This window comes from Panthera tigris, chromosome D2, assembly GCF_018350195.1.
Source record: "Panthera tigris isolate Pti1 chromosome D2, P.tigris_Pti1_mat1.1, whole genome shotgun sequence".
Classification (NCBI taxonomy): Eukaryota; Metazoa; Chordata; class Mammalia; order Carnivora; family Felidae; genus Panthera; species Panthera tigris.
In genome coordinates this window covers 4564386-4584970 of record NC_056670.1, presented here as the reverse complement: position 1 = coordinate 4584970, position 20585 = coordinate 4564386, and the positions used below count along the sequence as shown (strand labels likewise).

The following is a 20585-nucleotide window of genomic DNA, read 5'->3' as shown; positions in this document are numbered from 1 at the left end:
GGTTAGCTGTGAGTGTGGCTTGGCATCCAGAAAAATGTTTTATACTCTAAAGTGGGCAAAGTCTGCCTGTGGTATGATAGAACCCTCAGTGAAATGTATTTTGGCAACATTGTTATTTTTGCAGTGTTTAGTATTGTTTATTGTAGCCTGCTTTTTGGTGGATCTTTTATATTTATGTCTCTGTGTCCTGTGATGGCTTAAACATGTATATCTTTCTTCCTTTGAGATGGCCAAGCGGTTGTGCACTGAAGAGGTACTTCCTGGTGATTCATTCATTAATAAAATACAAAATTCTTTCGTAAACTCTTCTTGGACAAATTGATGAAACTTAAAAAACTGTTTTCCTCTGAATAAAACAAATTTTGTTTGTGTTTAGATATATAGTAAAAAAAAAAACCCTCAGTATTTCATTCCATTTTAAACCAGTTTCCTTGTCCTACTCATTTTATGTGGAACAATTGAATACTCAGAGAAGTGAAATAAACTTATAGGCTTTATAGATCATTTAGTCCATTATAACTTTTTATAAAATCTTAGAATTACTTCGATCATATGAGTTTATCTGGATAAACATATATCTTTAATAGCTAAAAGTATTCTTAGAGATAGATATCATAAGACTAATTTTTCCAGACCTGTGCGTTGTTCCCTTGAAATCTAAAAGTACATTGGATGTATTGTCAACAGTATTCACAGCATCAATGTAAGTGCATTCTTGAATAAGATGTTACTTGGTGTCCATACATCGCATGGACCAGTACAAAATAAGAGCAATTTTTATCCAAAAGTTCTGCTGCTTTGGGAGTGACAAAATAATATTTTATAAATATATTCCACATATAATTTTTTTTAAATACAGATCATCTCAATAAGGTCGATATGTTTTTATTGATTCTTGTCCCATCCAAATGTTTTTGGGGAGCTTCCTGTTTCTCTGTGGGACCTCAGTGTATGGCAGATCTGTCCTGGAGGTTCTGGAAAGTTCATCATCCTCTAGATCCTCGTTTCCATGTGTCAGAACAAAATTAACCTGTCCTCTGTCTTTTTCCCTCAGTCCCTCATCCTGCTAAAGTCATTATGGGTGACATGTTATACTTTTAAATAGCACATTTTTACATATTTCTGAAGTTAATGCTTTCATGTAAGAAGTGGGCAGAAGTCTCAGACTTTTTTCAGGCCAGTTGAAAAGAGAGCTTTGAGCAGGTAAGCTAGTTTATTATTTTTTGAGTCATATTCTATTATGCTGCTACTTGCCATTTACTGTGCATTGATCTACTTTGGAGAGAACTGACGTAAGTATGTGTAGAGGGTCAGATAATTTTCCAGGACTTCTTGGCCACTGTACCCAACTAATGGATGTTTGAATAAGAGAAGACACATATCACATGGAGTTTGGACTTGGCCCACATTTGTACAAGGGTGTCTCTGTTTCAGGGAGGAAAAGAATGATGTATACATGGCTGGCACTTTAAAGAAACACCAGCCTGTCTAGCCAGTCATTAGTGAGGTATGCTGTTGACTCAGTGGAGGACTTCCAGGTATGCGCTGGTCTGTCCTTGAGTTAGCGGTGAATTAAGCCCTAACCTAGGCCGGGCAGTGCCCAGACAGCAAGAAGGTACTGAATGTTGTCTCTCCATACGGTCTGGTTTGTACCCAAAGTTAAAAAGAAGTGTGCAGAGGTGATTTCAGTATTTCTGAGATTTTAAGAGGATAAGGGTATATTATTATTATTTTTTAAATTTAACTTAGTTAACATACAGCATAGTCTTGGCTTTAGGAGTAGAACCCAGTGATTCATCACTTAGGTATAACACCCAGTGCTCATCCCAGCAAGTCCCCTTCTAATGCCCATTTACCCCACCCCCACCCACCTCCCCTCCAGCAACCCTCAGTTTGTTCTCTATATTTAAGTCTTTTATGCTTGTCTCCCTCTCTGTTTTTATCTTATTTTTCATTCTTTTACCCTATGTTCATCTGTTTTGTTTCTTAAATTCCATGTATGAGTGAAATCATATGATACCTATCTTTCTCTGACTAATTTCGCTTAGCATAATACCTTCCAGTTCTATCCACGTTGTTGCAAATGGCAAGATTTCAAAGATCTCATTCTTTTTCATCGCCAAGTAGTATAGTAGTATTCCGGGGTGTGTGTGTGTGTGTGTGTGTGTGTGTGTGTACCACATCTTCTTTATCCATTCATCAGTTGATGGACATTTGGACTCTTTCCACTAATTGGCTATTGTTGATAATGTGGCTATAAACATGCTTCGAATCAGCGTTTTTGTATCCTTTGGGTAAATACCTAGTAGTGCAATTGCTGGGTCGTAGGGTAGTTCTATTTTTAAACTTTTTGAGGAACCTCCATACTGTTCTCCACAGTGGCTCACAAGTTTGGATTCCCACCAACAGTACAAAAGGGTTCCTCAGGATAAGGGTGTATTCTTTTCAAAAAGCACTGAATTTGGAAACAAGTGAAACATTAAGAATGAAGAAAGCCCTACAAAGTTAGTTATTACAGACCTCACATTCTGTTTTAGGCTCCACCGCTGTGATGGTGCAAATGCATCCATGAATATTCGGGACCCTACTTTGTCTGTAGTTCTCCCTCTCCCACCTCAGAGGAGCTCTTCCCTCTTCCTGTCCTTTTCAGGCCAGTGTTCTCAGAAAGCTCATGTTCTCTTAAAATAGTTCTCATCTTAGCAGGCTGGTTGTTGACATAAGTTGAGTGTTGTCGCAGGCAAAGACCATCAAAATCTGTAGGAATGATCTCTGATTCCAGGATTGAGTCTCCAGGCCATGAACTCCTTTAAACACAATAGGCTCTCCTTAAAACACAATTTTAAACACAATAGGCTCTCCTTAAAAAGGAAAGGCCTTTCTGAAGAGTTTCTCAGTTTATATTAAAAATTCAAAAACTACACTGGCAAGTACAAAAAATTCAACACGTTCCACTTTCTGCCTTCACTTTATATAATCCCACATGGCACAGCTTATCACATCATCCTTTCTTCCTTGGCCAGTGGGTCTTACTGGTTCCTGATGATAAGCCACCTTCTACTTTTGTTCTTAATTTCCTCTGTCCTAAGCCCTTCTTGCTTCATTTAAAGCCCAGCCCAAAGGCCATAAAAGCTTTCTTGACAATCACTGCACTCAAGAACTTGACTTCGATTTCCAAATGTCTATGCTCCCAGGGTCTAGCCCATGAAGTTCAGTACTTGCCAATGGACGTGCTTTGTACTAATGTAATAGTACTTAACAATATGCTTTTCATATTGAAGGCACTGTTTAGGTGCTAAACAAATGTTACTTAATCCCCCCAGAAATCATATGAGGCAGACTTTTTCTTTTTTAGAAAAGGAGAGGCAGAGACTGGGACCCTCCCTAGCAGTCAAAGAACTGCCTGTGGTCTTGACCGCCATGTTCCTCTGTGAAGACTGTCATCTTTCTAAGTATTATATCTTCCATAGTACTCAGCAGAGAGTTGTATGTGTGTGTGTGTGTGTGCGTGTGTATTATCACTAAATAGCGACCGATTTAATGTCAAAATTTAAAAGACCAATTATATTATACTTGGATGTACATAGTCTTACATTATTTTACAATGATGTTGATATCTGGAAGGAAATAGGAAAGAGTGACCACAGAAGTGTACTTAAATTCTTTATATCATAACATTACGTGATATCCAAGAGTTCCAGAAGAGCTGATTGGTGAGTGTTTGGATTTTGGGCACTGCTGCTTCAGCTTATGGTGATGATACAACTTTTACATTAATTTAAAATTTTTCCTGTCACCTTGGCAAGATCCCAGAATGGTGCAGAAAGGGAGACAAAAACAGAAATGATGAGAAGATAATTACATGCTCAACCACACCAGAACAATTGCTCTAAGACCTAATATAGTGAGAAGGGTGCCATGAATCATGAATCATGAGGTAAAAGACAGCCTCCACGTTAAGTGGCTAACCACAGAAAGCTGCATGTAAACCAGTTAGCCCTTGAGAGAGACTCAGGATCTACAAATGCACAGCATGCATTTTTTTTTAACCACTTACCTGGGAACAAGAGATAGTAATTGCAAAAATGGGATCACGAAAGTACTTACCCCGTGACCACATCGGGAGATGCTGGCCAAGTGCTAACTGTGCCAAGAATAAAAAATAAAAATAAACAAAGTGGGTGATTTCATATCCCAGATGAATGTCCAATTTACTGACTAACCCAAACATAATTTTCTTGACCACTGTAAGTGCAGTGGTATTTTCAGTGCTACATTAGTAGAAAAACAAATTGACACAAAACAATATTTCTTGTTTTCTTTCATCCTTTCCTCTCTCCCACCCTACTTGTGCTCAACCTTCTGATGCTGGAAGATGTGCCTGTAGTGTAGATGTGGCCCCTTGTACGTGAGAAGGTTTTCTCCAAATCTGTTCTATATAAATAGTTTTCAGGTTGATGGTCAAAGACTTTTGTGAAATGAAAGGGACCCAAATCTTTGACTGTCCTGTATATTTTGAATGCAGTATTGAGTTTATTAGAAAGCTAAAGAATAGTGAAGTACTGATATGTTAATAAGAAAAAGAACCCAATTTACTATCATTATTGGCAAACGTAGCAATTGCTACTGTAAAATCTCCTTCCCTGCCTCCATCTTAAAAACCTCGTACAATTTATTTTATTTTATTTTATTTTATTAAAAAAAATTTTTTTTTAATGTTTATTTATTTTTGAGACAGGGAGAGACAGAGCATGAACGGGGGAGGGTAAGAGAGAGAGGGAGACACAGAATCTGAAACAGGCTCAAGGCTCTGAGCTGTCAGCCCAGAGCCCGACACGGGGCTCAAACTCACGGACTGCGAGATCATGACCTAAGCTGAAGTCTGACGCTTAACTGACTGAGCCACCCACGCACCCCAAAACCTCATACAATTTAAAGGGTCAGTCACTTGATTCATACTTCCCTTTTCTTTAAAAAATATTTAAAAGTACAGTTGAATTAAATTTTTTTAATGTTTGTTTATTTTAGAGAGAGAGAGAGAGAGAGAGAGAGAGAGAGAGAGAGAGAGACAGCACGAGTGGGGGAGGGGCAGAGAGCGAGAGGCAGACACAGAATCTGAAGCAGACTCCAGGCTCCAAGCTGTCAGTACAGAGCCCAACATGGGGCTCGAACTCAGAAACCACAAGATCATGACCTGAGCCGAAGTCGGACGCCTAACCTACTGAGCCACCCAGGCACCCCGAATTAAATTTTCTAAAGCCAAATTTTCTAAATTTTTGGTTTGACAAATGTTTACACTTGCAGTAGGCAGTTATATGTCATTTACAAATACTGATTTTAAAGGAAAGTTCCGAAGTGTTGGAAAGCTATCAATACTTGTTCTATACATTGTGAATAAAAAAGTGGGAATTATTTCAGGCAAAAGAAAAATGGGTCCATGATAAACACAGTACTGTAGTGGGCTTTATACGTAGTGGGCTTTTATATGCCAAAATAAACACAGTATTGTAGTGAGCTTTCTAGGTTGTTTAAAACTTAACATAATTTGCCTCTTAGTATTTGTCTATAATAATGAGTTTTCTTCAGCTACTTGCTCTGTACATACATACCACTGAGCGCAGGAAGTAGGAATTAAATATATATTCTAATTGGTTCATAAACTGTAATACAGCTTCACTCTTAATTCCACTTTCATTTAGACAAAGGAGTCATTTGATTTCAAATAACTCTGCATGGGAAAACTCCTTAGATACAATTTACCACGGGGGACAATGACAAAACACCTTATATAAATTTTTGTGTAGAAAGATCAAATTATATTTTAAGGCACTCACAAAATATTTAAAATATGATTGTGTATTTTAAGGGAATTTTTTGGGTTATTTTGGAACCATACCACAAGAGAAGTTGTTGTTGTTGTTTTTGTTTGTTTGTTTTATTTAAATTTTAGTTAGCTAGTATACAGCGCAGTGTTGGCTTCAGGAGTAGAATTCAGTGATTCATCACTTACATACGACACCCAATGCTCATCCCAGCAAGTGCCTTTCCACAAGAGAGGTTTTAAAGGCAATTAGTTTTTTGAGGGAATAAGTAAAAATAGCTAGGTTTAAAAAAATTCCATAAATACAGGTCAGCTCTTTATTAGTAGATTATTTTGATAAGGTTCATTTGTAAGTTAATAGTTTGCAAGTTAGTGCACATGTTTAGAGATAGCAAAGTTGAAGGAAATTGCTAAATTTACCACATTAGAACTAAAAAAATAGTAAAAAAAAAAAAAAAATTTTAACCACTAGAGTACTTACTTCCTAATTCATGAACTCCTTATTCTATGTAATAATGCTCCATAAATATTTTCAAATTTATGTCAAGAAGGTTGTTAAGTTAAAAAGTCTAAAAAATAATATCTACACAGTGGTGATATTTGTGTGAAAAACTGGTAAGACAAAACCATATATATATATTTATGTGCATAAATCTAGGTGTGGCAGATAAACACGTCAACACATTTCTCTCTATTTGTCTTTCTCTCACTTGAACCTTAAGGGCACTCTCAGTCCACAGGGATGCAGAAATTTAAAGAAACTGTTGACTTAAGTCTAAGATGGGAAGATTTTTGCTTTCTGCTCCCAAATGTCAAGAGACCATGTTTCTGCTCACAGGACTAGGAAAACAGGTCCAGAGAGAAAAGAGCTAGAAGACTAGAGTTTACATTGGAGAGGAGGAAGCCTCTTGATAGGACCAGGGAGTAAGGTAGGAGGGGCCTTGGGCAGCACATCTGCTGGCTTAGACAACAGCTCCCTGCCATCCATCCCCTGGGGACATTCGTAAGCCCCCTAGCCCAGGGTTAGCGAATTGTGTACGACGTGTGGGGATGACCAGCGTGGAAGTGTCCAGAGTCAGTTAGGAATTTTCCAAATATTTGAGGGAGGTGATGAAAAAATGCTTGGTGGGGGGCACCTTGGTGGCTCAGTCGGTTAACTGTCTGACTCTTGATTTGGGCTCAGGTCATGATCTCACGTGGTTTGTGGGTTAGAGCCCCATGTCCGGCTCTGCACGGACAGTGCGGTCCCTGCTTGGGATTCTCTGTCCTTCTCTCTTTGCCCCTCTCCCACTCGCTGTCTTTCTCTCTCAAAATAAACATTTAAGAAATGCTTGGGAAAGACCTAAAGGAAATACATGAAAGGGATAATCTTTGTGTCTAGGGCCACTTGTAGAATTGGGGTGGATGGAGCCAAGGAGAATTTTTGCTTCCTCTCTGGATTGAAGGTTGTAGAGCAAGAAAGTGTTCATTTAATGTTTCACATACTTCAAAGAATTTTAAATCATTGATTTGATTAAAAAGAAAAAGCAACAGGGGCGCCTGGGTGGCTCAGTCAGTTGTGCGTCCAACTTCGGCTCAGGTCATGATCTCACGGCTCATGAGTTTGAGCCCCGGGTCGGGCTCTGTGCTGACCGCTGAGAGCCTGGAGCCTGCTTCAGATTCTGTGTCTCCCGTTCTCTCTGCCCCTCTCCTGCTCATACTCTCTCTCTCTCTCTCTCTCAAAATAAATAAATGTTAAATAAAGTAAAAAAAAAAAAAAACACCCGACAAATTCTAATAAAATATTTAAAATTTTTGGGGTGCCTGAGTGTCTCAGTTGATTAGCGTCCAATACTTGGTTTCAGCTCGGGTCATGATCTCGCGATTCATCAGATCGAGCCCCACATCGGGCTCTGTGCAGACAGTGCGGAGCCTGCTTGGGATTCTCTCTCTTTCTATCTCTCTGCCCATCCTCTCTCTCTCCCTCTCTCTCTCTCAAAAATAAATAAACTTAAAAATATACTTGAAAATTTTTTCTTGATAGGTGATGATTTTTAAAAAGAGGAAGTTTAAAAAGTGTTGTGGGTTGAATGTCTGTATCCCCCCACCAAATTCGTATGTTGAAATCCTAACCCCCACTGTGATTTTACACAGAAGTGGAGCCTTGGCGGGGGGGATGATGAGGTCATGAGAGTGGGGCCCCCACGAGTGGTATTGGTGCCCCTGTAAAGACCCCACAGAGCTCTTTCATCCCTGTAACCAGTGAGCGTATTGCAGGAGGAGAGCAGTGCGTGAACCAGGACGTGGGGCTCTCCCCTGACACCGGATGTCCCAGCTCCTTGGTCTGGGACTGTGAGAAATAAACTTCTGTTGTTTCTACACCACCAGTTAGTGGTGGTTTGTTACGGTAGCTTGAACAGAGTAGAACAGGAAGCCAATGAAGATTTTACCAGAGACTCTGAATGGGTCTTCACAGTATTGCCAAGAGGTTTGTAAGTGTTAGTTACACCCAACTTCATGTCAAAGTACATTCTTACACGGCAATATCTCTAATTATTTATTATAGAGGCATGTCAGATGTGATTTAGGTTGATTTGAGAGAAATGGAAAAAGAGCCAAAGCGAGAAGAAAAAGGGGAAGTACAAAGGGACGAAAAAAGATATGTGTATATAGCATCTGCTATTTATTGGCATTTTAGAGCATTTCCTCTAGGCCAGCTCCTAATTTTAGCACTTTACATAAACTGTATAATTAATTCTTCAAAACAACTTCAAGAGATAGGTGTTAATATTACTCCATTTTACAAATGTGGGTATTGAGAGACAAAAACACAGGCAACTTGCCCAAGGCCACAGAGCTGGGGAGGGTGAGGAGGTGAACCTTGAAAGTCTAGCTCTAGAAGTGGACTCCCAGCCACCACATCAGATTCCATTCAGCGTATGTAATAAAAATTAGCATGGAGGACATTCACTGAAGTCAGATATGGAAAGACAGAATTAATACAAGAAAAGGTTACAGGAGGGAATCGCTTCTGGATCAACCCATTTTTTAATTACCACTAGGTGGCAGTGGTGGCTCAGGGCGTCTTAATTATTTTCGGGAGCAAGAGGGTTAAACAATAGGCCTTGGGGTGATTGTGGAATGAGAAAACATACAACCTCAGTCATCAGTATGAGATGATTATAGATCAAATGTGACCCTTCACGGGACCTTTCTGACTCTGGCTTAAGACAAGCCATGGAATATTATTAATTAACATCTTCATCAGTTCTTTCTATAAACCTCACAATTTGCCAATTTGTCACTACAATTAGTAAAAATCATTGTCTTAATAAAGACATAATCCTGTGCCAAGTATCATGTATATATAAGTTAATAAAGGGACTCCATCTTTTTTCTCCAGGGTCATTATCACAAAGATGACAGTACAACTCAAGGCTAAAGTAAAATGGCAGTTATTAGAAATATGCATGGTGTTGGGCTACAATCAACTGATATTTAGCTAGGAAATCTAGGATTTACTGAGTCTAATCACTCTGACTCCATGAAGTTCCTGAGAAGGAGATACTCACAAGAGGCAAACAGATGATAAACTAATTCCCGCCCCTTTGTTAGGGTTGACTCCTACTAACTGCCCCCATTTGGAACTTGCTGGAAGACTGGACATTCACAGATGATCTGAACTCAAGCACCAAGTGGACCTTCTGCCTTCTTTTAGGGCCCTCTTGTTACTGCCAAGTGGTTTGCAAAATGGAATAAATGAGTTTGTCTATAAGTCTAAATTATTCTTCCTGGGCTAGCTGAGAGCTCAGGATGGCAGGTCTGCATTAAGGGGCTGGATTCTGGGTCACTTTCCCTGTGGAAGCAGGAGAAGAGCAGAAAGTGTAGGGGCAAAGTCCAAGAGAGAGAGCCACACCAACCATGGGGACTCTTGGCAGTGAGCGGTCAAAGATTAGCAGACGTGGTCTAACGAACTGTTCTGGAAGCCTGTCCCATCAACTCCACACTGAGGGGGGCAGTCAATAGTAGGTGGGGAGAGAATTGAGAATCACGCCCTTCTCCACCATACAAACAAATAAAAACAATGTGCACTTTCTCTTTTCCAGGGCCGTGCTACTCACTGAGAGCCATCAGCCGTCAGCAGCTAGCGAGCACTTGAAAATGTGACTGAGAAACCGGTAAGACTAAGAATTTGATTTGATTTTAATTCATTTCAACTTCAACACTGAAACAATATAAAGTATTTTTCTGTTAAACACAGCTTTGTAGTTTTGGTAAGACTCATTGCACATTAACCATGGAACTGCATAAGATACGGCTGCATCCTAATGGGGGTGTTGATAGCACATCTTTCCTGGTGCTACGAACACATGGGCCGTCCGTTGAATCAGTGTCGATTGACTCAGTTGCGATGATTTTCGGAATGTATTTATGTGAGCTTTTTATTTAGGCAGTGCGAGTTACAGTAATACCTATGTAAATTGTAACTGGTAATTAGATTAAAATATTTTAATCAAACTACACTTAATTTATTTTTAGCGCTTTTCAAATTTAAAATAAAGGCATATATCTGATGCAAAGTCCGTTGGAAAGGAAGAACTAGCATTTTGATGGGAACGGTAAACAAACAAACAAACTTGAATATATGTGCAGATGTAACAATACGAGGCAATTACATTTTGTTGGGCAAATCCAAAAAACCAATGTTCGGAGATGATTTTAGCAAATGTATAGTAAGTCTGATAATTAAATGTCTAAAAAACACATTTTAAATGATTTTTAATAGGAGCTGAGCTTGTAACCTTGACAAGTTATAAAATGGATACTTGCACACAAAAAATCATGTTTAGATGGTAAAAGTCATTATTTCTGTTACGGCAATTTTGTTAGATAGTTATAAGAAAAAGGTTAAAAAATATATTTTATAAAAAAGATCTTCAATGAAACCATCAAACAATTACCAATAAAACACAAATTCTTAAAAATATTAAAGATCAATTGGTTGAAAATCTGAGACATGGAAATATTTTCTTTAGGTTTAGATGAGTCATGCAATATGAGATATTACTCACAATACCTTAGTTACAGTTTGTTTCAAAAGGCCTTCCAAGTTCACACACACACACACACACACACACACACACACACAAACTATTAGCAACTCATGGCCTAGAAAATTAAGCTGTGTTGTACATAGTTTGGATTCGTACTTCTGTCAAGAAGAATTTTAAATAGGTTTCAAAAAATCAATTTCTGTCTTAATAGATTCTAGTTACATTAGGTCAAAAATTTAAATACATTGGAATTTTTAAAGCAGGAGACTGATGTTTTCCTTATAGCTTCATTCGACTGTAAGGTGCACATTGGAGATGTTTGCACTCTGTGTTCTGAGGGTCTTAAAAGTGTCATGAATGCAATTGTTGAAGTCACTCAAATTTAAACTTAAAGACCATCGATATACTTATATTCGAAGATCATGAACTATTTTATGGAACTATTGAAAGCAAAGACGATGGATTCATTAAATCTTGTGTTCTTTGCTACTGCTCATTACGTGAGTCATGGGGGAATTTTACAAAGATTTCTCGTATTGTTACCTCCATATAAAGATATTTTGAAACAAAAAGAAATAAAGATGAAAAACAGCAGTGGAACTTATGTTTTCTCACTTATATCACACTGCAGAAAAATAGGCAAAATTTGAAGTTCTAAGAAAAGGAAGTGTTTGCAACCTAGCTAGGCAGGTACAAGAATTTATGTCAAAACCGAACCTGTTCATAGTATAAATCAATAATAATTACTTTACACCGTTTTAATCTGGATCAGTATACAGGAGAGTTTTCGTTGTAATTGCCAACATTACGTAACTTGTCTGCAAGAAGTAGGAGAAAAATTTGAGGAACACTCTTGATATTGATAAAGTTTTAGAATTGCTTTTCAACCTATGAAATTCTTTGAATTTGATGTTGATAATATTGAGCTGACACAAGAGTTAACAACTTTACTTAATGTGGTAGATGTAGTTAGAAACTGATCTACTTTTGCTTCAAAGACAGAGCGGTTATTCTAAGGAACGATGAATCAGTCTTGTCAATGTGGACGTGAATATTAACAGAAATGATTTTTTGCTACTTGCCTCAGTTATTGGAAAACATTGAAGGATGTTTGGAAATTAGGTATGTGAATCTGTTCTTTCGACTGTAAATTTTATGAAATCTAAGTACAGATCATACGTTCCCAGTAAAAATTTAGCTCCCGTGGAATACGTGCTGTAGCCTGTAAGTTTAATTTGCATACCAGGATTTCAAACACTTAGTACCAGGAAAAGAATGTAAAGTAGCTCATTCATACTTTAAAATATTAGTTATTTGTTGAAGTGATAATATATTTTAGGCATTGGGTTAAAGTATAATACTAAAATTAATCTCTCCTGTTTCTTTTTTCTTCTTTTGTAGTTACTATAAAATCTTAAATTGCCCCCATGGCTCTCATTATCCTTGTATTGAGCCGCGCTGGCCTGGGCCGTGCTCAGAATTTTGGGGGAGCTGGGCTGAGCCCTGAAAAATTTTGTAGCCATATTTTGACCTAACATCCTTACAATGTTTGATTCCACAGTACAGTCTCAGAATGAAAGACATCATGATAGCAGAGGGCTTTCCTGGTTTCTCATACCTCTTAGGCATAAAGTCCTGACAGACACCTGGGTGTGTAGTATCCCCATTATTTCCATACCCAGCAGCAATCCCTCAAATCTGGGACTGCCCTTCCGCATTCCCCCCTCCACCACCCCAGTGCTGCGCTGTGTCCTTTGACTTTCTAAACAAAGCCTAGCCCCTGCGTCCCCCTTCACCAGCGGTCTTATCTTTTTTCCAGCCACGTCTCCCGAAAAGCTACTACTGCCTTCTTTTCCTTCCTCTTCCCCACGGCACACACATCTGCTGATGCTAATTGGCTTCCTTTAGGGTTTCTTAGAAGGAATCAGACATTCTAATCAACAGGGAGGTTATCATTTCGTCCATCTGGTTCCAAAAACTTTAAGGAGTTACTATCTACTTAATGAGAGACATGTCTCCTCACCTTCATGTAAACTTACAAAGAGGAAAGAAAACCCAGTGGGTTCACTCTTCCCGTGCCTCCAATTTATGGCTCAGAAAAAAAAAAATCAGAATTATTATGGAACATGAGTCAAAAAACTAAAGCAAATGGACATATTTATCAGGCAAGGACTGATTTAGAAAGTGTTTTTGAAGATTAGCATGCACAGAGGGACAAAGTCTAATGTTAAAAACATGCTCTGCAAAACTGAAATGTTATGTTATATCAAATTAAGTCTGAAATTGTTTTAATTGGTGTATACATGTGGAAACAATAGAAATCCATCAAGTAGAAAATATACCTATTCAGTTCTGAATGCTCTCAGGAATTTCATGAATTATTTTATATTAGAATTCTAAGCAAGAGAATAATACATATATTTCTCTTCTAGCGAAAATATTTTTGCAACGGTTTTCATGTAAATATTCATATTATGCTATTTAGGGTAATTGCCCCATTTTCTGATTTTTTTTTTTTAGGTCAGAATATATACAGTTCTAAGATTACTGTACTTTAAAGATAACATATTTTGCCTCTTGTCTAGGCTGATCACTTAATGCCAAAGAAGATACGCATCTCTCTGAATATTACCTCTCGGTTTTCTTCAAATCGAGATAATAATACGTTATCTCCTGGGGTTGTTGGGGGGATTAATGTGATGGCGTGCGTGGCTAGCACAGAGATAAGCAAATACCGTTATCTGTTCTCATCTCACACCTGATCACTGATGGCATATTCACACCCCCGATCATTGTCAAATAGCAGCATTTATCAGGACCTGGCCTTTCAAACAGTGGAGTCACATCATAATCCCATTTAACTGAGGCAGCTTAAACTCTGCATCCTGTGGAAAAGGGCAGAGAAGTAACAGTTTTCTTGACCCGTGACGTGACCATCACTGACTAGGATTACACAGTTTAAAGATCTTTTTCATACAACATACCTTATTTCTGGAGTAAGACCGGTTATTGGGCTAACCCAAAGATAGTATTTTTTGACATTTGTACAGAGTGTAATGTATTTGTGGGTAACTTAAGGAATGTTCAAAGATAACTTTTATAAATGTAGAATTTACCTCAAGTGCTAATTTCGGAACCTGATTCTGACATTACATGGGACTCTACTAGATTGGGCAATTTCTCTTCATTATTGTGAGTCTTTTACCTTAGAATCATTAAGTCTCTTCCTGTCTCACACAGACATGAGAGGGAAGCCTGGAAGGGTTTTGTAAATGCTTTTAGTGCCTTGTACCTTTGTGTGGGTTCAAAAAGCGTTGGTAGTTACTGAGAATTTGTGTGGGTTTTTTAAAAATCTTTATTTATTTTGAGGTGGGAGGGAGGGGGAGAGAGAGAGAGAGAGAGGGAGGGAGGGAGAGAGAGAGAGAGGGGGGCCCAAGCAGCCTCCACACTGTCAGCGTAGATCCCAATTTGGGGTCTTGATCTCATGAACCATGAGATCACGACCTGAGCCAAAACCAAAAGTCAGACACTCAACTGACTGAGCCATCCAGGTGCCCCTGAGAGTTTTTGAACAAGAAATGTAACTGAAATGATATTTTTTAAAGACATTAAGCTGCTTTTTAAAATATTTTCCCCAAATTTTGTTGCCTTATAACTCTCAAAGCAAGAATCGATTGCTTGTATTGTTTCAATGGGTACAATAGAGAATGAAGTCATGCTCAATTTCGACTTTCAAATTCAAGGTTTTTTGTTTGTTTTGTTTTCGTTTTGGTTCGGAGCAAAACAGTATCTACGAAGTCAAGATTTTGTGAGGGGAAAAAACAGATTCTTAAATCCTAAAACTTCCTTCTTGTATCAAGAATGGAACTTGAAATCAAGGCAGAGAACTTTGTTCTCCAATTCTATGAAAAAAGTATATGTTAAAGCACATTTCTTTTCAGGTAGAGATGGGAGTAGAAAGCTCTTCCACCTCTGAGATTAGGAAATGAGAGGCTGTAAAAACCAAGCGACCTAGGTGAGTGAGGATGAGCCCAGGGGCCCTTGGGGGGAGAGTTGGGAAAAAGGAAAGGCAGCAGGATAGAAACTCTCATTGGGATTCCAGATCAAGTGAGGGGAACCAAGTTTCTGCTCTGCTTCCCTTTGCATCATGCAACATGACATCAGCGTGTTGGGTCGGTACAGGCAGAGGTAGGGTCTAGATGTGTAGACTTGGGGCAGCGAGCACCCGACCTGCAGCCCCTACGTGACATGGAAAAGGCCCCCATGTCCCAGAATGACTGTGTGAAGGAAGAAGGTGGCTGAGAATTGAAAGGAAGCAGAACTAAATGAAATTATGCTTAACTGCCAAAAAGTCACCACGGCTCAGGGTGAGAAAACCTGTGCAAAGTCAGAGATCCCCAAGAAAAGGCCACCAACTGTCAGAGAATCTACACAGCCAGAAAGACTCTAAGTGTGGAGCCTAACTAGCACACGGAGTCTGTTGAGCTCCCTGGGCGCAGTCACGCTGTCTACCTTGACAGTCCAGACCTCAGCACCATGATGCATAGACACGCCAGCAAGTGTGTGGGGAAAGGAGAGACCCGTGGATGCCAAGACCCATCGGTTATTCCTCGGTCAGAGTCGGCAGGGCTAGCAGAGCGTGACACGTGGATCCAAGTTCCCTTTCCGTGTCCTCACGAGATTGCAGGTCCTTAGATAGGTTAAGGATTTAAGAGACTGAATTAACCCAAGAGTCTTTATAACCTAACAAGAGACAAAGTTACCATTCATCATCAGATTTCATCATCAAATCTTAGGGTTTTTGATCATAAATAAAATGTGTTTTATTTTTAATCAGAGAAATAGAGGATCGAAGGCAAAATGAGGCCCATCGTAGAACATAATAAATTCCTCTTTTTGCGCATCTAAACGGTAGTGTGCGAATTTTAAACTTGCTCTAGGAGTACCTGAGTACTGTTTAATCCTCCTCTTTCCTGCCTTATGCAAACCCAACATGGTCTGCGTATGTATAATGTAATCTTTACACCATCTCTGCTGGCAGTAAAGATTAGAATGTTAGAAATTCAACGGATGCAGTCAAATATCAAAATGTTACTTCGAATATAGAATGAGACATTGGACATCTTTACGTGTGAATCAGATAAGAGTAGAAAAGAAAAGCTATTTGTTGAGAAGAACTGTCATTACTGGATGCTGGTGTATTGACCTGGTTATTTTAACTGCCGTCCTACAGTATGAATGAGGCAAACCCCATAGCTTGTTACAAGGGCAACTTAGCAGTTAGACACGCCCCTGCCCCCGCAAAACAATGCCCCCACTTGAGAAGGTAATTGACAGCCCCACACGCTGTGATCTCATTTATGACCTGGCGGGAGTCTCCTGCAAGTTAGTTTTAGTTATTTGAGGACACATTTCTCCTGATCCACAGCATCTTTCTCTTTTCCTCCTCCATTCACATTAGACTGAACCTCAAAATGAATGTTCAATAAATCATTTCATATTCTTGTCTTACAATCTCGTCTACTTTTTAAAAAATCTCCACTCATTTGCTGTTCAGTCGTGCCTTTTATTTTAAGAAGCTAGGGAGGCAAATGGTTTTTAATTGCCTTCCAAATATTTACATCCTATACATCCTGTGATTCAGCAATTACACTTATCAATTTTCCACCCCTGCTAACGTAACCACAACATTGTCACGAGGAAATCATGGGGGAAAATGCTGTAGCACACTCATTCAGCTTTGGATGTAGTAGAGGAAGAAATGCCATCCCTCCGTAACTTGCACTGCAAAATTATTTTCCACCCTTAGGGGCAAATGGTCTCTTCCCACCACTGATGGGCCACCACTGTGGCAGGATTGAACGGTTCCCTCGGAAATGCCAAAAAGATTGTTCTCTTACAATGCTGTGTCCAGTAAATACTTGAGTTGTGCCTGTAATTGCCCTAAAATGCACTTCCTGCTGTGTTTGCTTATGTCCGAGAGCAGTTTAGAAGGTCAGCCTGAGAGCTTTAATAGCCTGGATTACTTGTTATTTGGTAATGGAGTAGCCAGGATAAGAGGCGATAGTTAATATTTGCGCCTCATTTATTGAAGAAATGCTTCAGGAACTCTTTTCACAGGATGATGATGTCATTCATTCTGATTCAGGTGTATCTTTAGGGTATTAAGTTATTGGTGTTGTTTTCAGGAAATACACAGCAAGCACAGAATTTCTTGCTCACAAATAGACCTTTCTAGTAATCTGAGTGGAGGGTAAATCTATGTACGTTCCGTGCCTCCGAGGTTTCCTGGCCTTTTCCCTGGACTCTTGCTCCTGGGATGGACTAGATTTGGAATCTGAAAATAGCAACACCAGTGCAGGCTGCCTGAGGAGTGTCATGTGGTTCTGCCTGAGGACCTGATGAACCCTTGCCTGAGGCCCCGGGCCATTCTGAAAATCATGAGGAAGAGGCACAGCAGTGTTGGGTTTGCTTGGGACAACAGTGACCTCCAGTGCTAATACACTTCACAGGGACAGCCCGGAATGGCGACATCGCATCATTTCTTGGTAAATGAACAGACGTGATGACAAGGGAAATGTGGTTAGGAAGAGTGTCCTCGCGAGTCGCTGCTAACAACAGGGGCAAGTGGCAGTCCAGGTTAGAGAGAACATTCCCTCGTGGCACCGCCCAGCAGGAAGCACCTGCTTTCCCAGCCTCACTTCCGAGAAACAATGGCAGGACGCCAGGCTGCCTGCACTCTCTCGGCTTATCTCCTGGGACGTGTAAATGGAGATGGTGGTGCCGACCCCACAGCCGACATTGATGCCTCAGGCTGGGCCTTGATGGTTCTGGAGGTCTCTCTTCCCCGGGTGTAGGAGACAGTTTGAGACACCACTAAAGATACAGAAAAGACCAAGCGGCATGTAACTAGGATTATTTAAGATTGCATTCATTGCAGGCTGTCTTCTCTCCAGAGAAAGATTCACTGCTTGATGCTCTTTTGGTCCCAGCCAACAAGCATTGAGAAAGCCATGTGCCATCTACCTTGTTCTTCACACCGTGTGACAGCATCATCATTGCCCTGTGTTGGAGAAGAACTACTTTCTGATGCTACATTATGAAGCTTTGTTGACTTTAATTTAGCAATAACTACTCCCTCAAAAACTATCCCCAGATCCATCCAGAATGTGTTAGGTGCCGGTTACAAGTAGGCACCATGGGAGTCCCTGCTCAGACATTATCTTCAATGTTTGCATCATCCACATGATGTAGGTTTTGTCTCCATTTTATGGATGAGGAAAATGAAGCTGACAGAGGGCTCAAAAATTTGCCAACAGTGGGAATCGCAGGATTTGAACCCAGACTCTCTGGCACTACCATGCCCTTTCTGTACAAATGGAATGCAGAATCCTCAGCCACACGGGTCACATTTCGAGGACTCGTAAAGGCCATATAGGGGGGCCTCCCTCTTGGGAAGAGTCTGTGGAGGTTAATTTTGTAGGTCAACTTGACTAGGCATTAAGGTCTCCAGACAGTTGATTAAATACTGTTTCTCTGTGTGTGTGTAAGGGTGTTCTGAGAAGAGATTAGCATTTGAGGAGGTAGAGTGTCCCCAGCATAGATAGGTGCCACCCAATTGGTTTGGGGCCTAAAAGCAATAAGAAGGCCAAAGAAGGTTGAATCTGCTCTCTGCTTGACTGTTGAGCTAGGACATGGGTCTTCTCTTGTCCTCAGAGCTGGTTCTCAGGTCTTTGCACTTAGACTGGACCTATACCCCAGCTCTCCTGGATCTCTACCTTGCAGGTTGAGGATCAGGGAACTTCTCAGTCTCCACAATTACATGAACCAATACCTTAAGACAAATCTATTTGTGTGTGTGTGTGTGTGTGTGTGTGTGTGTGTGTATGTGTGTTCTCTTTGTATATGTATATTCTCTGTGTGTGTGTATATATATATATATATATATATGTATATATTCTCATTATATATACATATTCTCTTTATACACACACACACACACACACACACAGAGAGAGAGAGAGAGAGGGAGAGAATATATATATTCTATTGGTTCTTTTTCTCTAGAGAACCCTGAGTACTAGTTACAGTTTTTATTTAATACTTTTATATCCATAAGACAAACTACATGTAAACCTAAGTAAGTTTTAATTTCCTAATCTCCTTTAAATGACTGTAGTTTTACCATCTTTGCTGTGGGGCTGGGCATAGTTTTAGAGACATGTCAGGTCCTTCCTTTATATTTGTCTTAAATGGAAAGATGAACACAAAATTGCCCTGCCCCCGAGTTTTGTTCCCTTTCACTTCCTTTGAAATGCTGTAAGAGGACTGCTGGAATTACATTTTCTAGGAAAGCAGACGCACATGGCGACTTCCCCTGGATTCTACACAAATGGGGTTCTGTGGAAGGTCGGGACCAAGTCTTTCGGATCTTTGGTCACCCCAAATACCTAGTACAACGATCTAGACATAATGAAGGCCCAAAAGAAACTGAATTTGAAGATATATAGGGTTTTCTTCTGTGCCTTTTAGCTAGTAGGAAAGTTCTTTTATTTCCCAATGGCAGAGAGAAGTGTCTTTGCCCTTTATGTCCAGTCCCCTTTTTCTCAGATGAGCAAGGCCTTGCGCTCTGAAGAATCAAGCAATCCCTGTCGTCTCAGAAAGAGAAATTCAGATAGGAGAACACTTACCCTTCACTGTAATGAATGGATCTTGGAAGATTCAAGCACCCAGTAGAGAAAAAGGGACCGTGGATGAGAGCTGATACAATTGAATACACTTCTAAACACATAATTTCAGCACAGCACACAGCGAGTGACCTGATGTACCAGAGCCCATCTTTTCAGTCTTGGCGGCCTTTTGTGACACAAATCACAGGACATGCAGTTTGGAGCGAGAAAATAAAATTTGTGCTGAACTGTATGTCCTGTGAGAACAGGGGCCACGGCTGTCTCGTTGGCTGCTGGGTTGATAGATCTCAGTACCAAGATTGGCATACGATACATGCTTGGTAAAATTCATAGAGGCGAATGAATAAGCGAGCAGGTAAATGTTGTGTAGGGACTTTAACCTGGAAGAGCTGGAAAGGTCCAAAGTGGAATCCAGAACAGGAAACGTCCGCCAGCTCTTCCTGACCACGTGAGTGTTGCACCGTTGGCCACAGCAGCCTCCAGCCGCACATGGCTATGCACATTTCATTAATAAAACCCAAGTGACGGGGACACTCAGTTTCTCGGTCTCACTAGCCACATTTCAGACCTGCAGGGACAGAGCAGTCTGGTGGTGAGCATAGGTACGGCGCAAATACGGAACATCTCCGTTAATGTTCAGAGTCCATTGGGCAGTGCTTCCCTAGGCTCAGAGGTTTAAGGAAAGAAAAGCCAAGGATGTCCTTGTGGGTTTTTTTCATTATAGGATCCATCCCAGCTCACAGGTAAGAAGGCGTGCAGGGCCCAGGGCTTTACGAGAGTTCTAGAATGTGATATACATCTGGCTGGGGAACATGACATGCTGCGTTTCACAACAGCAAAATGGCAAACAAAACGTGGGGAAGGAAACGCTGTAAGGTGGGCCGTGGTCTTCAACACATCCCCTGTTCCGTCCTGTCTCTGCTTGTCAGCATTAGGCCCCGGGGACACTGACCTCGTCCTTCTCGGACTCCTAGGACTGGAAACAAATTTTTACATTAAAAAAAAAGGAAAAGGAAAGAAATTTTTTCTGTTATTGCAAAAGTT

General features: G+C 40.1%; 1 long non-coding RNA gene across 2 annotated transcripts in view; it reads left to right on the top strand.

The window, feature by feature from the left end:
* Positions 1-20585, top strand: part of LOC122231695 — a 102270-nt gene that overhangs the window by 4148 nt on the left and 77537 nt on the right. For both annotated transcript variants that reach the window (XR_006208919.1, XR_006208918.1), the window contains exon 2: positions 9904-9975. This is a non-coding gene — a long non-coding RNA (uncharacterized LOC122231695). The remainder of the gene's footprint in view (positions 1-9903; positions 9976-20585) is intronic.